Genomic DNA, 18,436 nt, shown 5'->3' with positions numbered 1-18,436 from the left:
GACATGAAAGCAAGCTAAGTGCCCATCAAGAGATGAATGGACAAAGAAGCTATGGTAAATATACATACAATGGAATATTACTCAGCCATAAAAAAGAATGAAATTTTGCCATTTGTGACAACACAGATAGACCTGGGGTAATTATACTAAGTGAAATAAATCAGATAAAGACAAATACCATATAACTTCATTGGTATACAGAATGTAAAAAAACAAAACAAAAGAACAAACCTAACAAAACAGAAACAAACTCACAGACACAGAGTACAAACTAGTGGTTGCCACAGGGATGAGGGGAAAGTATGTGAGGGGGGTTAAGAGGTACAAACTTGCAGTTACAAAATAAATGAGTCACTGGGATAAAAACATACAGCATGGGTAATATTTTCTATAATACTTTAATAACTGTGTATAGTGACAGAACTAGACTTATCTTGGTGTTCATTTTATACATATAGAAATACTGAATCAGGAGTTCCTGCCATGGCACAGTGGGTTAAGAATCCAACTACAGAAGCTTGAGTCACTGTGGAGTTGCAGGTTAGAGCCCTAGCCCAGCGCAGAGGGTTAAAGGATCCAGCATAGCTGCAGCCACAGTACAGACTGCAGCTGTGGCTCAGATTCGATCCCTTGCCCGAGAATTTCCACATGGTATAGGTGTGGCCATAAAATTCTAAAAAAGAAAGAAATACTGAATCGCTATGTTGTGGACCTGGAACATAACACATACTTCAATAAATAGATAGATACTTCCCTACTGGAAAGAAATAAAATAAAATAAAATACACACACACACACACACACACACACACACACGCTTCCTTCCTGGAAAAAAATTAAATACATCAAAATTTAATTTATAAAACAGATGAATGATTAGCATTCTAAAAGAATCAACATTGGATATCAACATTAATTTTTATTGACTAACAACTGCCCTTCATGAAGTCAGTTCATAAAATTTCATTTATCACTTGTTTTTGAAAAACACATCTATTGTATTAGATAAAGCAAATGTATTTTAAAAAACACAATGCCAAAAACTGTGTCAGAAAACGGTTTCTACAATAAATGTGATATTGGATCAACAGGCTCTGTGGGTTAGATTAGCTATTCTGTTATGTCATGGAACAGCAGAACTTTCTGATAAGGCTATTTTTCTTAAAGCAAATATATCTTAAAGCAAAGATCGGTGTATGACTGATTTGGCTGCAATTATCGGAAACATTCTGACTTTTAAAATTATACACACACACACACACACATACACAGATGGTACATAATGGTACATGAAGTGGCTCACAGATCAAAGGATGTTTTGAAGAGTATGGCTGTAAGATCCAGACTGCAGGATCTATGGGCAGACTGCTCAGGGGGCACTGCTATCATTGATGAATCAAGCCTCCATGTTTTCTCTCGTCCACTACTCGAATCAAGACTCCCAGTCTTATAACAGAGAGCATTGCTTCACACATCCATCACTTAGCTAGAGAAAGGCAGGGCCCCCTGATCCACAGCCCTTCTGAGGCAGCCTTTCTTACAAAGATGTCAAGGTTGTGCTACTGGCAAAAGACAATGGGCAGAGAAAAAAACGTCTACCATATGGAGTGTGTATTCCTCACAGGAAAGCAAAAACAAACATGGACACTGACTTAGACATAAATTCGGCCATCATCCCAGAAACTGGCATATTTCCACATACACACCTTTTGAATATCTTAAAAAATGAAGATTTTGCCAAAGATTATTATCAGCTCAAAATGATTCCTCATTAGATCAGGAGGATTTTTTTTTCTATCAATAAGTATGTGACAGCACTATTTTGTCTTGTTCTTACATTTCATAAAAATTAAAATAAAATTAAAAGAAACAAAGGGTACTGCTGATCTTATGCTTAAAATAAGCCAACATTATACTAAATCTATATAATACTAAAATATTAATGCAACCTTATACAATGATATACTAAAATATACTAAAATTATACTAAAATACTAATGCAACCTTAGACAATGTGAATTAGAAAATTAAGCCCCAATGACAAGAAGCACAGTCTCGGTGCCTTCTGTACTATTTAGATCAAGTATTGTTTTGAATTCAAAGTTTTGTCATTTAGAAAGGATGCAGCAAATTAAGAGTATGCACAGAGGACATGAGAGGATGGCAAGGGAACCATCAGAATAACAATGACAGGAAATGGGAACAATTTATATAGAGAGAAGAGGACTTGGTAGTAACAGACAATGGTTTTTACTATACTGTAAAGAAAAACTGAATGTGTTCTCCAAAGATCTAGAATCTAGTTCTCATTCTTCTCCTATTTAGCTGTATGATCTAGGACAAGTTGCTTACTGTCTCTGGGTCTTGATTATCACATCTATAAATGGATATGATGTGTTGTAGCCAGTGGCAGGAATTTTAAGCAGAGAGACCCAGGTTCAAGTCCCATTTTCACTTCTTATTGGCTATATGATTTTGGTCTCAGCCTCCATATAATAGTAAAAAAAAGGATGAACTCTCCCTCAGTTTATTGCAAGGATTAAATAAAATAATGTAAATAAGATGCCTGATACACAGTAGAGTATTAATTTAGAATATTCAATTACCAAAAGATGGTGATTGCAACAATTCAGTAGTATGATTCTAGCAAATATTTGGTGTGCCATTATGAGAAATAAGCAATAGCATTTTCTGCGGTGCCATGGGATCAGCTGTTGGAAGCTACAAGCAAGTAGATTTTTCTTTGATTGAAGACATAACTTTCCAATAACTAGAACTAACAAGAGAAAAGCTTGACCTGTGAAATAGCAAGATTCCCAATACTGCAAATATCCAAAAGGGGAAAGATGAGTATTAGCTGGGGAAACTACAAAATATAGCTTCCTATATTTTATACGAGCATCTAAGTATATAAATTCCCTTACTAACCCAAACGTCTTGAATTTCAGCTGAGTGCAGTACCAAGTGCATTCATAGTTTATAATATTAATGTACCACTGCCCTCTAGTGTGTAACCTAAGAAGATAAAATCATGGATACAAAAAAGAAAAAGAAAAAAGATAATTACACAAGCACCATGCAAAATTATTCTTACTGGCAAAAACTTATCTCACTAATCACTGAGTAGAAACTTCTCATTTTCAGATGCAAAAACTGAGGAAGAGAAAGGAAATGATTAGCCCAAAGTCAGCTGCAGAGCTTAGGCCAGAATGCTGGCCTGCTCACCCTGAGGACAGAGTTCTTCCTGGTACACCATGTACCTGGTAGTGCACGGCAGAGCCAGGTCTTCCCTGAGTGGCAGCACTTACCAGAGCTGAAAGTCCCTGGTTCTAGCCATGTAACAAGTTTCCCTTAGCACCATGAGCCCAGTGTATCCTCAATCACAAGTTCAAACCCTCACAACTATTGTGCTGAAAAAACAATGGTTAATGAGGCCTTGTTGACAAGAACACTCCGTTAGGCAAGCTAATGACCACTCAGGCCACAGCGGGGATGCCAGCCTACAATTAGGTCTGCAGTGATATACACACAGAAAGGGATTCTAGTTATAATTAAACCTGATCCTTTGGTCCAATTGCTCATTAGGAAAGAAAATAAAACAAAACACAGACCCCATAACGAGAAGGCCTAAAATTAATACTTTGGTCAAGGGATGAAATTCTAGGCCATGATCTATTAGTCCATGTCCAAGTATCTGTCTCTGAGTGAGCACTTAAGCTTACATTCTTATTCAAAATATTCTTTATTGGAGGCAGGATTGTTTTACATCTTAGTGATTTTAAAAATCATGGCACATAGGATGGTGGATGATCTTTTATTTTCTTCACTTTGCTTATCAGAAACTTCCAATTGTTTTCATTATGAACTGTATAACTTGTGTAACGGAACAAATGTAAAACATACTAAATCTTGGCAAAGTCTCTTTAAGTGATGAAAAATACCTAGGTATTAAATACAAGAATACATAAGAAAAATCTTTCATAATTAGAAGGGCAAGACTCTCTATTGAATGACAACATGATGTTGTAAAAAGCTAGCACGGGTTCTGGGTTCTGGAGACAGACCAGTTTGTCGTAGAGTTTGAATGAAAACTTTGCTAGTTAATGCCTTTGAGACCTTGGACAGGCATCCAAAATCTTTAAGGAGAGTGACTGTGATTAAGTAAAAGATCTTATGTGAAGATCCTAGTAGATGCAAAAAGAAGTGATTGTTAATGATAGGCTGCTTCTTCTTCCCCATATTCCTCTGTTTATCATTTCTTTCTCCCTATAATTCCAAAAATATGTCTAAATCTAGAGGGATGCTTTACTAAGAAAGACCTACCTAATGAAAGCCTTGGATTGTCAAGAAAAGTGATAAGAAGAGGTGGAGGAAAGGAGGCAGGTGTTGACTACAGAGAAGAGAGAATGGGCTCCATTTGAGTTTTAACTCTGGAGTGTTGAGAAGGTGGTGAAGAAAAAGTCAAGAAAGAGTGAAGCTAATGAGATTTCAAGAGACTTGTTTTCTCTCCATTTATTCCCATTTAGTCCCCTTCCTTCCTTATTGCCTCTTTGGGATTTTCCTAAGGAAATGAATGTGGGGTTTTCTTATTCCTGCCCATTCACTCTTCATCTGTAACGTCTCCTTGCTCCTTAATAAGGCCTGCCCCTGCTCCTATGCTTTTGAATCAATCTTACCAGCATCCTCTGGAACCATGTGTCATAAATATTCTTTTCATTACATTATACCTTCTCACATATTCTTTCAATCTGTTTATCTCTACTGGTCTCTTCCCCATCTATCTAAAAGCATGCATAGGTTTTCTCCACACTTAATATTCAATCCTCCAAGCCTTTAAATTGCCACATTCTCTTTTCTGGATAATAGAAAGCTGAAGCACTGTAAAGAAAATATAATTTTTTAAAAAACTGTTTCCTGGAGTTCCCGTCGCAGCACAGCAGAAACAAATCCAACTAGGAACCATGAGATTGCAGGTTCGATCCCTGGCCTTGCTCAGTGAGTTAAGGATCCAGCGTCGCCGTGAGCTATGGTGCGTGCCACAGATGCGGCTCGGATCTGGCATTGCTGTGGCTGTGGCATAGGCCGGCAGGAGCAGCCCTTAAAAAAAAAAAAAAAAAAAAAAAAAAAAAAAAAAAAAACTGTTTCCTATGCTCAAGGGGCTTATAATTTAGTTGTGGAGACAAGACTGCTACTTCACTAGAAACGAGATAATCAATAAAAGGCAGTACATAATTAAGTCCTAAATTATGTTGTTAGACAGTTTCTAGAGCTTCGGGGGTGCAGGAGGAGGAGTTCCCCGGGTGTTTTATGGTCAGGGATGACTTGAAGGAATACCGCACATGAAAATTAGTCAACAAATGTTTGTTATTTAATTCTGATTTGATATGACATGTTAGCTAAACCTTGAAAATCACTATCATAAGAGCATCAAGTCTCCCATCCATTTGACAATGACCCTTATTCATTGAATTAAAGGGGCATATTTCACATTTTAACAATTCTGAAACAAGGATATATTTTTTCATCACTATCTCAGCAGGTATCGTAAGTTAACTGGTAGTGCTTTTCTTTCTTAGTGTGTATAAAATAATGGTATAGCTTACAACTGATGGTTTCTAAGATTCCATATAATTCTGCATCTAGGATATTTCATGCTATTATTCTCAACCTTGGGGGTATGTGAACAACAAATTAAAGTTTCTCTCTTGTGGAGCTTGCACAAGATTGGGAGGGAGATGTATAATAAACAACTGAAAATATATGATGCACTGAAGCTATGTACTATGACAGACGCTGAGAGGAGGAACTAGATTTAAGCCTAGATTTCAATCTACTGAGTCAGAAAAGAAAAAGTATTCAGAAGCAAATTAAAAAGCCGGATTTCATATAAAGGTGAATTATAATTTGGGAGGAATTTATATATGTTTTGAGTATTTGTCTCCCCCACTAGACCATGGGCTTCCTGGAAACAGAAATTGTGTTTATTTACCTTTGAATCCTCTTATTTATCTTTGAATCATCCATGCATACAGCATCATGTCTACCACTGTGAAAGAAATAAGGTGAGAGAGAGAAAGAAGAAAGGAGAAGGAAGGAGAAGGGAAGGAAAGAGGAAAGTAGGAAGGAAATAGAAAAGAATTTAGTGTCTATTGTGCAGTTGGCCTTGTTCTAGATACTGTGATAGGCACTTCATTTATGTTGACATCTTTCAATCAAAATAGGTTGAAAAAGTGAACTTTTGAAAGAAGAGAACTTATAAATAAAAGTCAGCAGAATTCTATGCTAGACTAACTTTGCTTTCTTTTCTTTTTTATTTGTTTTGCTTTAAGCAAAGTTGTGTTGCAGATAGGGTGGATGCTATTGTCTCAAGGTGTCTACTTCTGAAGAGCATAATAAGAGAAGCAGTTTATAATATGGTTAAATAGTTGTGAACTGGATATAATGTCTTTTTAAGAAAGACATCAAACTTCAAAGCCATGGTACAGAACTACAAAGCTTTGTCTTATTCAGCAGTTTTGTCAAGAGTTGGGCAAACATGAAATGACATTCAAGCCCAGTTTGCAAATGATAAATCTTGGAAGGATATCTAGTATATCAGATGATGGAATTAAGATACAGGAAGATCATAACAAAATAAAACAGAGTCAACCTGATGATAAAAATAACCATGAAGGCCTCCTTTTCAGATTAAAATTTCATTGCAGACATACAATATAGGAGATATATGATGAAACAGCCCTATATGTAAAAAGACTTGGGGATTTTAGTTTCTGGCCAAATCTACATGAGATAAGAGTTTTGAGGTTAATTTTTTAACATATGCTACATTTAAGATACCTTGTTCTACTTGCACTGTTATCTACCTGGAGTGAATATTGTTTTCAGTTTTGGCTGATGTGATTCAGAGAGGTTCTTCAGCAAAAATCAGTTGATGGAGATTTGCTTCAAAGAATCTATGAATCTCATAAAATTGTATGTAACATTTTATTGTGGAATGTGTGTGTTACCTAAGGAAGAATCTCTAACTTTTTTTAGATTCTCTAAATATTTAGAACTAATGTTTTAAACCAATGTTGACAAACTACTGTGGATCCAAAGATGAATGGATCCCCTTTAAGATGACAATGGATCTGGAGATCAAACCATAAAGAAGAGTAGAAGAGCAGAAGAAGGCTAAGAAGAAACTATTTAGTGAAGACAATGACTATCTTTAAATAAGGATTTTCTTATCAGAGAGAACCTGGATCTACTTTACCTGACTCTGGAGGGTAGAACAGAAATTAAAAAGTGAAAGTCACTAAGAGGTAGTCTCCTACATTATATGAATCAGATCACCTTAAAATGCTATTACTACTTTGTGAGATAGTTTGTTTCTTCTTGGACATGTTCACAGAGATGCAATGATACTGTAAAAATTCTGCATACTTTTTTTCTTGGACATTTACAGTGGGCATCATGCATATCAACATATTAAAGTCTCAAAAAACCCTTGGTAAAAAAAAAAAATCAGTGTCACCCAACCCCACTTCTCACCTAACACTTTTTTAAAAGACCACTGGAACTTTAAAACAAAAGCTGAAAAACATAATATGGATTGAACCCTTGATCTCAAAGGTCAGCAAACTTTTTCTACAAAGTGCTAGATAGTAAATAATTTCAGCTTTGTGCACCATATACACAAGTGCTCTGATACAACTAGTGCTCTGCCTTTGTAGCACTAAAGCAGCACAGCTAATACATGCACAGATGAGCACAGCTGTGTTCCACTAAAACCTTGTTTACAAAAACAGGTCACAGGCTGGGCTGGCCCTGTGCTGCAGTTTGCTAATCTTCAGACTAGACAGCTGCTCCTCAAGACTCCTAAAATTCTAGAATTCTTTGGCTCTGAGATTTGAACCTGAAAATCTATTTATCCACAACCATACACAATATCCACAAGAATCCCAGGTTTTTAGGAAGGCTACGAAAACAAACAAACAGTAACAACAGCAAAAAAAAAAAAAAAAAAGAACAGCAACATATATGGTGAGTAATGAGCAGAGATAAACCGATTTACAAGTTTTTGCTCAAAAACTTACCATTTAAACTCCTCCTAATACAATACAGCCTTCCAGATAAGATTCAGAGAATCCTGCACTAAAAAGAACAAGACTTTATAGGAGGTGAGCAGGTGATTAGCAAGGTCTCTATCTTCAGCCCTGGCTTGCTCTACTGCGGTCAATTACACAGCTGGGTACAAGTGTGTGTTTGCACCTGTTCAAGCCTTTAAATGCTGGTCTCATATTAATTAAACAACTCCTTAAAAGCAGGTTAAAAACAAATTAGACCTTGCCATCCTGTGCCTGTCCCGGCCATCCCTTGGTGGCCCTTTGTCTATAAGGGATCATCTACAGACGTAAGGAGCAATGTCTCTTTGTAATTAGGGAGGGGCTCATTATCCTCTATCAATTAATGCTGCCACAACTTAGAAGTTGTTGCTACATAGCATAGATTAGTGACTAATTAATAAGGGCTGATTAACTACGCTCCCTCACAAAGTAGAAAAGCCAACAGCGACCCTCCACATGGACCACTGATGAACTGATTGAAGAAGTGACACCAACACTCTAAAATGAATGAAAGGCATGGTGAGGACACATATTTTTCTAGATGCCTTAGGAGAGAGCAGTTCATAGCTGACTAGTACATCTACCAAATGTAACATTTTCAAATGACTTAAGTCGTCAAGGATTTCTGGCTTTCCTCTCTCTGAAAAAGGGAGGAAACTAAAACTATGACACATAAATATGGGTACTTGTGTACATATACTATAGAAAATAGAACATGAATACTTATCTATTTCAATATCTTTATCGATATTTTAATTTTTTTTTTCTCTTTGTAGGGCCGTACCCACAGCATATGGAAGTTCCCAGGCTAGGGGTCAATTCAGAGCTGCAGGTGCTAGCCTACACCACAGCCAGAGCAACGCCAGATCTGAGCCGAGTCTGTGACCTACACTGCAGCTCATGGCAATGCCAGATCCTTAACCCACTGAGCGAGGCCAGGGATTGAACCTGTGTCCTCATGGATACTAGTCATATTCATTACCACTGAGCCACAATGGGAATTCCTAATGTTATTCTTATTAGAAGCATGGAAGCATTGGGTAAAATAGGCAACTGGGATTTAGGAGGGATGGTCAGTTATAGATCAAGCAAAATGTTTATGTTCTATTACAACAGTTATTGTGGCATATCATAATTATTTGTTTATATAAACATCACTCAGGCAAACAAACAAGGCTCTGCTACTGAGAGTCAATAAATTAATAATCTGCATACGAGGCACTCTCCTATACGAATAACTACATAAATTACCATGATTAAGCTTTCGTTTTTGAAACTGTGGTCCTGGAAAGTATATGGTTCGTGGCAGATCTGTCATCCATTCTCTCCTTTTACCAGAGACACTCCCAGAAAATAAAAAGAGAAATATATATTTACTGACACCCCATTATGTATCAGCATTGTGCTGGGCACTGCAGCTTACTTTCTCTTGGGTAGAGCTTACATAGTAAAGATAGCGTAAAAAAAGTCCAGACTTTCTTTTGTGTAGTTGCAAAAAGCAACTAAACTTCAAGTACTCTAAATATTAAGACTGATAATTCTCTATTCCTTCAGTCACCCAGGCTTCAATGTGGATTTTCTCTCCATTAGTTGCCATTATTACTTCTTAATTCTTTCATCTTTCATTTCTTTGTCTTTAATACCTTAATCATATGCACTTTATTTTATTACTCTTTCCAGAATGATACTATGAAGGATTTTCACTTTGTATGTTGTTTATTAAATAAGTTAATATTTGTATATTAAATTAATTCATTTAGACAAATTAAACATAGGAAGTGCTATATAAGATTTATTAAATAAAACAATAAACAGTACATAATATAGTATTGTGCTTGTACTAAAAACAAAAACGAAAAAATTAGTTTCATTAGCTCTCATTCTCCTAGTTCTTTGAGTAGAAGACTGCTGCTTTTGTATGACCATTTTGAATCTTACTAGACACCCTAAATTATTGTTTTCAACTTATATTTACAATAGAAATATCTCCCATGGATTAAGATTTTGCACAACTCTACCTTATCTAAGAAAGGGTAGAATTCAGAGGAATATTTTGAAAAGCAATTAATTCATTGTCCTAGGATATTTGCCACTCTTCAGCTTATGAGTCATTTTTGGCAATAGGGCAAAAACACCAATTTATTCTCACTCAAACATTCTTTCATGAAAGATGAACTTCTTTGGCTAGAGACAAGGGTGACTTGGACTAGGTAAACAAATGACTGAACATGAGGAAGGTGAATGGACTGCAGAACTATTTAGGAGGCTAAAAATAGCAAGATTTATGTAATGCTGCAGTCCAGATGTAATCTTTGGGAAGCACAGTGAATCTACCAAAATAAAAATAGTAACAACTGCACCTTGGCTTTTTGTGAAACCAATAGGAAGGAGGAGGCGGAGAGAAAGAGAAGGAAGAGAAGGAAAGGGATGAGGAGGAGAAGGAGCAGGGCAAGGAGGAAGAGGGGAGCAGTATGGAGAGGAAGAGAAGGAAAAGGAGAGGAAGGGAAGGAGGAGGGGGAAGAAGAGAAGGAGACAGCTCTAAAAGCCAGGGCCTTCTTCAGCACTGCTAGACATGCTTTCTCCCTGTGCACAAAACCAAACACATGCTTTAAGATTGCAAATATCATTTTAAAAAAAAAGAAAGAAAGAAAAATCGATGGTATCCACAAATTTGATATAACTTCTCTAGTCCTGAGAGATAATGGCTGGAACACTGGCATAACCCAGGAGTATATCAGTAAAATTCCTGGGTCCATTGCCAAGGGCAACCCAAGTTAAGGACATCTGTTGGCATACCTGCAACCAGGAAATTTTCTTTTCCCTCCAGGAAAAGAGATAAAGGGAAGACAAGACATCAAGGACTGAGAGCAGAAGAAGAACTAGTTGGAAATTTGTAGAACAAATCCAGAAGTTCTTCCTACCATTTTCAAATTTAAATGCCCTTGATAACAGAGTGAAATATTCGCATAAAGGTCTGCTAAGGAAAATATTCAGTAGACCCTTCGGGAAGCTGGGCAAAGAAGTGATTCCCATCTCTAAGCTTTCAGGTTGTATGAAGGCAACTGACTTGACTAAGAAGTTTCAGTACACGCCATATGATCACGAAAGTGCTTGACACATGGGAATTTTACCAAGGTTTTTTAATGGTAAAAGTAAGTGCTTTGCAGGCTAAAATTATGGCCTTTGTCAATGGTTCTCAAATCGTTAAAGTGTGAAAACTTCCTAAACATCAAAATACGGTTGTGTAGATCCCCTACGAGTAAGAGTTCTGCTCTGAGTGTCCATTTATTTAAAAATACTTGACACACCTCAAGAGAACGTTGCCAAATGCCTAGATGGTACTCAATAAACATTCCTGAATGAATGGAAACTAACAGCACACACACACAATATTTAATCTACAGACAGCACTTGTGGGGATTGGCTCCTGACCTCCAGATTATGCCATTTTTCTTGGAATAGAAACTAAGATCATCCTTTGCCCATCTGTCTATGTGTTGAGCAAAACTGAAGCTATTAATCAAAAAGAGCCTTGACCTTGCCTGGGCTCCACTCAATTACAACTGTAAATTGAGGAGCTTTCCATGTGGCATGTGTCTTATTAGGCTCCTCAGCTTCCACAAATCATCAAACCTACTCCCTGCTTAGCTGTTAATAAGCGCTTTTAGCTAGCAACATGGCATCCCCGTTCTTCAGTGATTACTAAAAGGATAAGCTTAAAGTCACTGACACTTAATTTCATCAAAACCTAGTTAAGAGACTTAATAAAGGACTGTGGGTAGTCTCTAGTTTCCTCTATATATAAGATTTATGCTCAGATTATCGATTTCACTTACGTGTAGAATGCAAAATAGTCAAACCCATAGAAACAGAGAGTGGAATGTTGACTGCCAGGAGTTGGGAGTGAGGAGAGGGGCAGGGGATAGAGAGATGTTGGTCAAAGGGCACAAAGGCATAATGTTTCAGTTATTTAAGATGAGTAAGTTCTGGAGATCTAACATACAACATGGTGACTAAAGTTAATGATACCATATTGTATACTTGAAATCTGCTAAAACAGATTTTAAGTATTCTCACCATGAATAAATAGAAAAAAAAGAAAGACAAAAAAAAGAAAGAAAAAAAAGATGAAGAAGAAAATGGTAACTATGTGAGGTGATAAATGTGTTAACTATCTTGGTTATGGTGATCATTTCATATACCACCATATATCAAAACATCAAACTCTTCACCTTAAATACATACAATTCCTGTTTGCCAAGTATACCTCAATAAAGCTATTTTTTTTTAAAGATTTAGGAGTCCCCATCATGGCGTCATGGCGCAGCAGAAACGAATCCAACTAAGAACCATGAGGTTGCAGGTTGCAGAGGAAACGAATCTGACTAGAAACCATGAGATTGCAGGCCTCACTCAGTGGGTTAAGGATCTGGCATTGCCATGAGTTGTGGTGTAGGTCGCAGATGAGGCTCGGATCCTGCGTGGCTGTGGCAAAGGCTGAAAGCTGTAGCTCCAGTTTGACCCCTAGCCTGGGAACCTCCATATACCACGGGTACAGCCCTAAAAGGCAAAAAATAAATAAATAAAATATAGTCAGCAAGAGAAAAACAAAACATTAAATATAAGGGAACCCCAATAAGGCTATCAGCTGATTTCTCTAAAAAAACACTATAGGCTGAAGAGAGTGGCAAGATATATTCAAAGTTCTAAGAGGGAAAAATTTGCAGCTTAGAATACTCTACCCAGCAAGAATATCATTTAGAATAGAAAGAGAAATAAAGAATTCCTCCAACAAACAAAAAACTAAAAGAATACAGCAATACTGAACCCATTCTAAAGAAAATACTGAAAGGGCTTCTCTAAATTAAAAAGAAGTAAGAAGAAACAGGATGGAGGAAAATACAATTGGAAAGCAATCAGTTAAATAAACTAGTATACAGATATAAAAAAAACTACTGTAAAAGTGACTATAAACACAAGGAACAGCAAAAGGACAAACATGAAAATGTCAAAAAAGGACTTAAAAATCATAAAATGTGGGGAAGGAAAGTAAGAAAATCTAGACTCTTTTTTTAGACTGTGTTTGAGCCTATATGCCTATCGGGCTAAAGCAAGCATATATAGGAAGGAGTTAACATACTTGAAAAACAGGGTAACCACATATAAAAAACAAACATTGCATTCACAAAAACTAAAAAGAAAAGAACACAAGCATAAAAAAAAAAAAAAAAAAAGGAAATCATAGAGTTCCCACTGGGGCTCAGTGGTTAATGAATCCAACTAAGAACCATGAGGTTGAGGATTTGTGGGTTCAATCCCTGGCCTTGCTCAGCGGGTTAAGAATCCGGCATTGCCATGAGCTGTGGTGTAGGTTGCAGACACGGCTTGGATTCCGCATTGCTGTGGCTCTGGTGTAGGCCAGTGGCTACAGCTCGAATTAGACCCCTAGCCTGGGAACCTCCATATGCCACAGGTGCAGCCCTAGAAAAGGCAAAAAGACAAAAAAAAAAAAAAGGAAATCATCCAAACAAAGAAAGAACAAAAGAGAAACATAGAATCAATTGGAAAACAAGGTTTAAAATGGCAGCAAATACATATTTATCAATAACTACCTTAAATGTCAATGGACTCAATGTTCCAATCAAAAGCCACAGAGTGGCAGACTGGATAAAAGCAAGAGCCTACAATATGCTGTCTACAAGAGACTCATCTTAGGGCAAAGGACACATATAAATTGAAAGTGAGGGGATGGGAAAAGATATTTCATGCCAATGGACAAGACAGGAAAGCAGGAGTTGCAATATTCATATCAGACAAAACAGACTTTAAAACAAAGGCTATAAAGACAGACAAAGAAGGACATTATTTATTGGTAAAAGGATCCATTCAAGAAGAGGATATTACAATTGTCAATATATATGCCCCTAATATAGAAGCACCCAGATATCTACAACAAATACTAACAGAAATAAAAGGAGAAATTGATAGGAAAACGATAACAGTAGGAGATTTGAACACCCAAATCACGGCAATGGAGAGATCCTCTAGACAGAAAATCAATAAAGCAACAGAGATCCTAAATGACACAAAAGAAAAGTTAGACTTCATTGATATTTTTGGGACACTACATCCAAAAAAAAATCAGAATATACATTCTTTTCAAGTGCGCATGGACTCAAGGACTGACAACATACTGAGGCACAAAACTAACCTCAACAAATTCAAGAGTATAGAAATTATTTCAAGTAACTTCTCTGACCACAACAGCATCAAACTAGAAATCAACCACCGGAAAAGAAATGAGAAAAAAAAAAAACTGACTACATGAAGACTAAACAACATTCTACTAAAAACAAATGGGTCAATGAGGAAATCAGAAAGGAAATTTAAAAATACCTCAAGACAAATGATAATAAAAACACAACCATTCAAAATCTATGGGATGCCACAAAGTGGTGCTTAGAGGGAAGTTCATAGACATACAGGCCTTCCTCAGAAAGCAGGAAAAATTTCAAATCAACAACTTAACCCACCACGTAAAAGAATTAGAAAAAGAAGAACGAAGAAAATCTAAAGTCAGCAGAAGGAAGGAAATCATAAAGATCAGAGAGGAAATCAATAAAATAAAGATTCAAAAAACAGTGGAAAAGTCAATAAAACCAAGAGCCAGTTCTTTGAAAGGGTAAACAAAATTGACAAACCTCTGGCCAGACTCACCAAGAAGAGGAGAGGAAAAAACCCAAATAAACAAAATAAAAAATGAAAAGGAAAAATCTCAAAGGATACTGCAGAAATACAAAAAGCCATAAGAAAATACTATGAACAATTACATGCCAAAAAATGACAAGCTAAAGGAAATGCACAACTTTCTAGAGACTTACAGCCCACCAAAACTGAACCAAGAAGAAACAAATCAACTGAACAGATAGATCACTAAAAATGAAATTGAATATGCAATAAAAACACTCCCTACAAACAAAAGTCCAGGACCATATGGCTTCACAGGCAAATTCTACCAAACATACGAAGAAGAACTTATACCCATCCTTCTTAAACTTTTCAAAAAGGTTAAAGAAGAAGGAACACTCCCAAAGATATTTTATGAAGCCACCATCACTCTATTACCAAAACTAGACAAAGATACTACCAAAAAAGAAAATTATATGCCAATATCTTTGATCAATATAGACAAAATTCTCAACAAAATTTTAGCCAACCAAATACAACATATAAAAAAGATCAGATACCATGATCAAGCGGGATTCATCCCACGTTCACAAGGATGGTTCAACCTACACAAATCAAGCAACGTCATACACCACATTAACAAAAGTCAAAACCACATGATTATCTCAACAGACGCAGAAAAAGCATTTGACAAAGTCCAACATCCATTCATGATAAAAAAAAAAAAAACTCTTACAAAGTGGGTATAGAAGGAACATACCTTAACATAATCAAAGCCATTTATGACAAACCCACAGCAAATATAATACTCAATGGAGAAAAGCTGAAAGCCTTCCCACCAAAATCTGGAACAAGACAAGGATGCCCACTCTCACCACTTTTATTCAACACAGTATTGGAAGCCCTAGCCAAAGCAATCAGACAAACAAAAGAAGTAAAAGACATCCAAATTGGAAGAGAAGAGGTAAAACTATCACTCTGTGCAGATGACATGATACTATATGTAGAAACCCCTAAGGACTCCACACAAAAACTGCTCAAACTGATCAACAAATTCAGCAAAGTAGAAGGATATAAGACTAACATTCAGAAATTGGAAGCATTTCTGTATACTAACAATGAAATATTAGAAAAGGAATATAAAAATACAATACCTTTTAAAACCACACCCCCAAAGGAGTTCCCATCGTGGCTCAGTGGTTGACAAATCCAACTAGGAACCATGGGGTTGTGGGTTCAATCCCTGGCCTTGCTCAGTGGGTTAAGGATCCAGCGTTGCTGTGAGCTGTGGTGTAGGTTTCAGACGCGGCTCAGATCCCACGCTGCTGTGGCTCTGGCACAGGCTGGTGGCTACAGCTCCGATTCAACCCCTAGCCTGGGAACTTCCATATGCTGCAGGAGCAGCCCAAGAAATGGCAAAAAGAAAAAAAAAAAAACAAAAATTAAATACCTAGGAATAAACCTGACCAAGGTGGTGAAAGACTTATATGCTGAGAACTAGAAAACATTAATAAAGATAAGTAAAGAGAATTCAAAGAAATGGAAAGATATTCCATGCTCCTGGGTTGGAAGAATTAATATTGCAAAAACGGCCATACTACCCAAAGCGACCTACAGATTCAATGCAATCCCTACCCAGGATATTTTTCACAGAACTAGAACAAACAATCCAAAAATTTATATGGAACCACAAAAGACCCAGATTTGCCAAAGCAATCCTGAGGAAAAAAAACCAAGCAGCAGGTATACCTCTCCAAGACTTCAGGCAATATTAGAGTAGAAATTGACAGAATACTGTAAATGAACTATAATGGAAAAAATAAAAATCATATTTAAAAAAATTGAACAGGACTGAGTCACCTAAATATGATCTTTTTTTTTTTAATTCGTCACAGTGGGGTATTGGGAAAAGTTTTCAATTAGCAATAATCATGCCTAGGATAAACCTCATTGGCTACAATACTGCCACTGCACAAAGCTAAATGTGACCATTTTTAATAGCCAAGTGGCTGTGATTCAAAATACTTTAAATGAAGAGATGGGATTAAGATGGCAGAATAGAAGGACTGAGCTCAACTTCTCTCATAAAAATAACAAAGTTTACAAACTAAATGCTGAGCAATTTTCAGCCAAATGGACTGGAAACTTCCAAAAAGGTATCATACTCCAGAAGATAAAAAGGAAGCCACATCAAGAGGCAGGAGGGGCGACTACATGATACAAGCAACCCCATACCTCCCGGATGGGAAGCCCCACAGACTGAAAAGTAACTGTATCACAGAGACTCACCTACAGGAGTGAGGGTTCTGAGCCCCACATCAAACTCCCACATGTGGGGATTTGTCACTGGGAGAAAGAGCACCCAGAGCATCTGACATTGAAAGCCACTGGGGCCTGTGTGCAGGAGCTCCATGGGACTGGGGGAAACAGAAACCCCATTCTTAAAAGGCACACACAGACTTTCATGTGCACTGGGTCCCAGGGCAAAGCAAAGTCTCCATAGGAATCTGGGTCAAACCTGACTGCAGTTTTGGAGGATCTCCTGGGAAAGCAGGGGTGAATGTGGCTTGTTGTGGGAGAAGGACATTGGAAGCAAAGCTCTTGGGAATATTCAACGGCATGCCTTTCTCTGGAGGTGGCCATGTTGGGAAAATCTGGCCCCACCCGTCAGTCAGTGCTGAGAAGCCCCAGGCCAAACAATAATCCAGGTGGGATCAAAGCCCTGCCCATCATTAAACAGGCTGCCTAAAGACCCCTCAGGCACACGGCTGTCTCTAATCTCACCCAGAGTCAAAGCCCCACCCACCAGAGGGATAGGAATCAGCTCCACCTACCAATGGGCAGGCATCAGTTCCTCCCATCAGGAAACCTACAGCAAGCCCCCCATACCAATCTCAACCACAAGGGGGGCAGACACCAAAAGGAAGAGAGGCTACAACTCTATTATCTGTCAAAAGATCACCACACCAAAAACCTATAAAAATGAAAAGACAGAGAACTATAGCTCAGATGAGGGAGAAAGAAAAAAATAAAAAAACAGAAGAACAGCTAAGTCATAAGGAGATTCTCAGCCTCCAGGAAAAAGACTTTAGACTGTTATTGCTGAAGATGATACAAGACATTGGAAATAAACTGGAGGCAAAGATAAATAACTTACAGGAAACACTGAGCAAAGAGATACAAGATATAAAATTTAAACAAGAAGAGATGCACAATACAATAACTGGAATAAAAAATTAATTTGAAGCAGCCAACAGCAGAATACAGGAGGCAGAAGAACAAATAAGCAAGGTGGAGGAAAGATTAGTGGAAATCATGGATGCAGGTCAGAAAAGAGAAAAAAGATTGAAAAAAAAATGAAGAGAGTCTCAGAGAACTCTGGGACAATGTTAAATGCACCAACATCCGTATTATAGGGGTGCCAGAAGGCGAAGAGAGAGAGAAGGAGACAGAAAAAATATTCCAAGAGAAAATAGCCTAAAACTTCCCTAACATGCGAAAGGAACCACTCGCTCAAACCCAGGAGGCACACAAGTACCATATAAAATAAACCCAAGGAGGAATGCACCAAGACGCATATTAATCAAACTGACCAAAATTAAAGACACAGAGAAAATACTGAAAGCAGCTAGGGAAAAGAA

At 37.3% G+C, this 18,436-nt stretch overlaps 1 protein-coding gene and 1 pseudogene across 12 annotated transcripts in view; both read right to left on the bottom strand.

Moving 5' to 3' along the window:
• The window catches only part of LOC110261733 (uncharacterized), a 1,083,992-nt gene that overhangs the window by 1,011,768 nt on the left and 53,788 nt on the right, over positions 1 to 18,436 (bottom strand). The window lies entirely within an intron of this gene.
• On the bottom strand, positions 16,626 to 16,775 carry LOC146401206 (U4 spliceosomal RNA; annotated as a pseudogene).

This window comes from Sus scrofa, chromosome 7 (genome assembly GCF_054392235.1).
Source record: "Sus scrofa isolate SSC_HxYL_T2T_F1_AM1 chromosome 7, Sscrofa_HxYL_maternal_Yorkshire_Landrace_v2.0, whole genome shotgun sequence".
In the NCBI taxonomy this organism is placed as follows: Eukaryota; Metazoa; Chordata; class Mammalia; order Artiodactyla; family Suidae; genus Sus; species Sus scrofa.
Note: the sequence above shows the minus strand (reverse complement) of the source record. Positions and strands in the feature narration are given on the sequence as shown.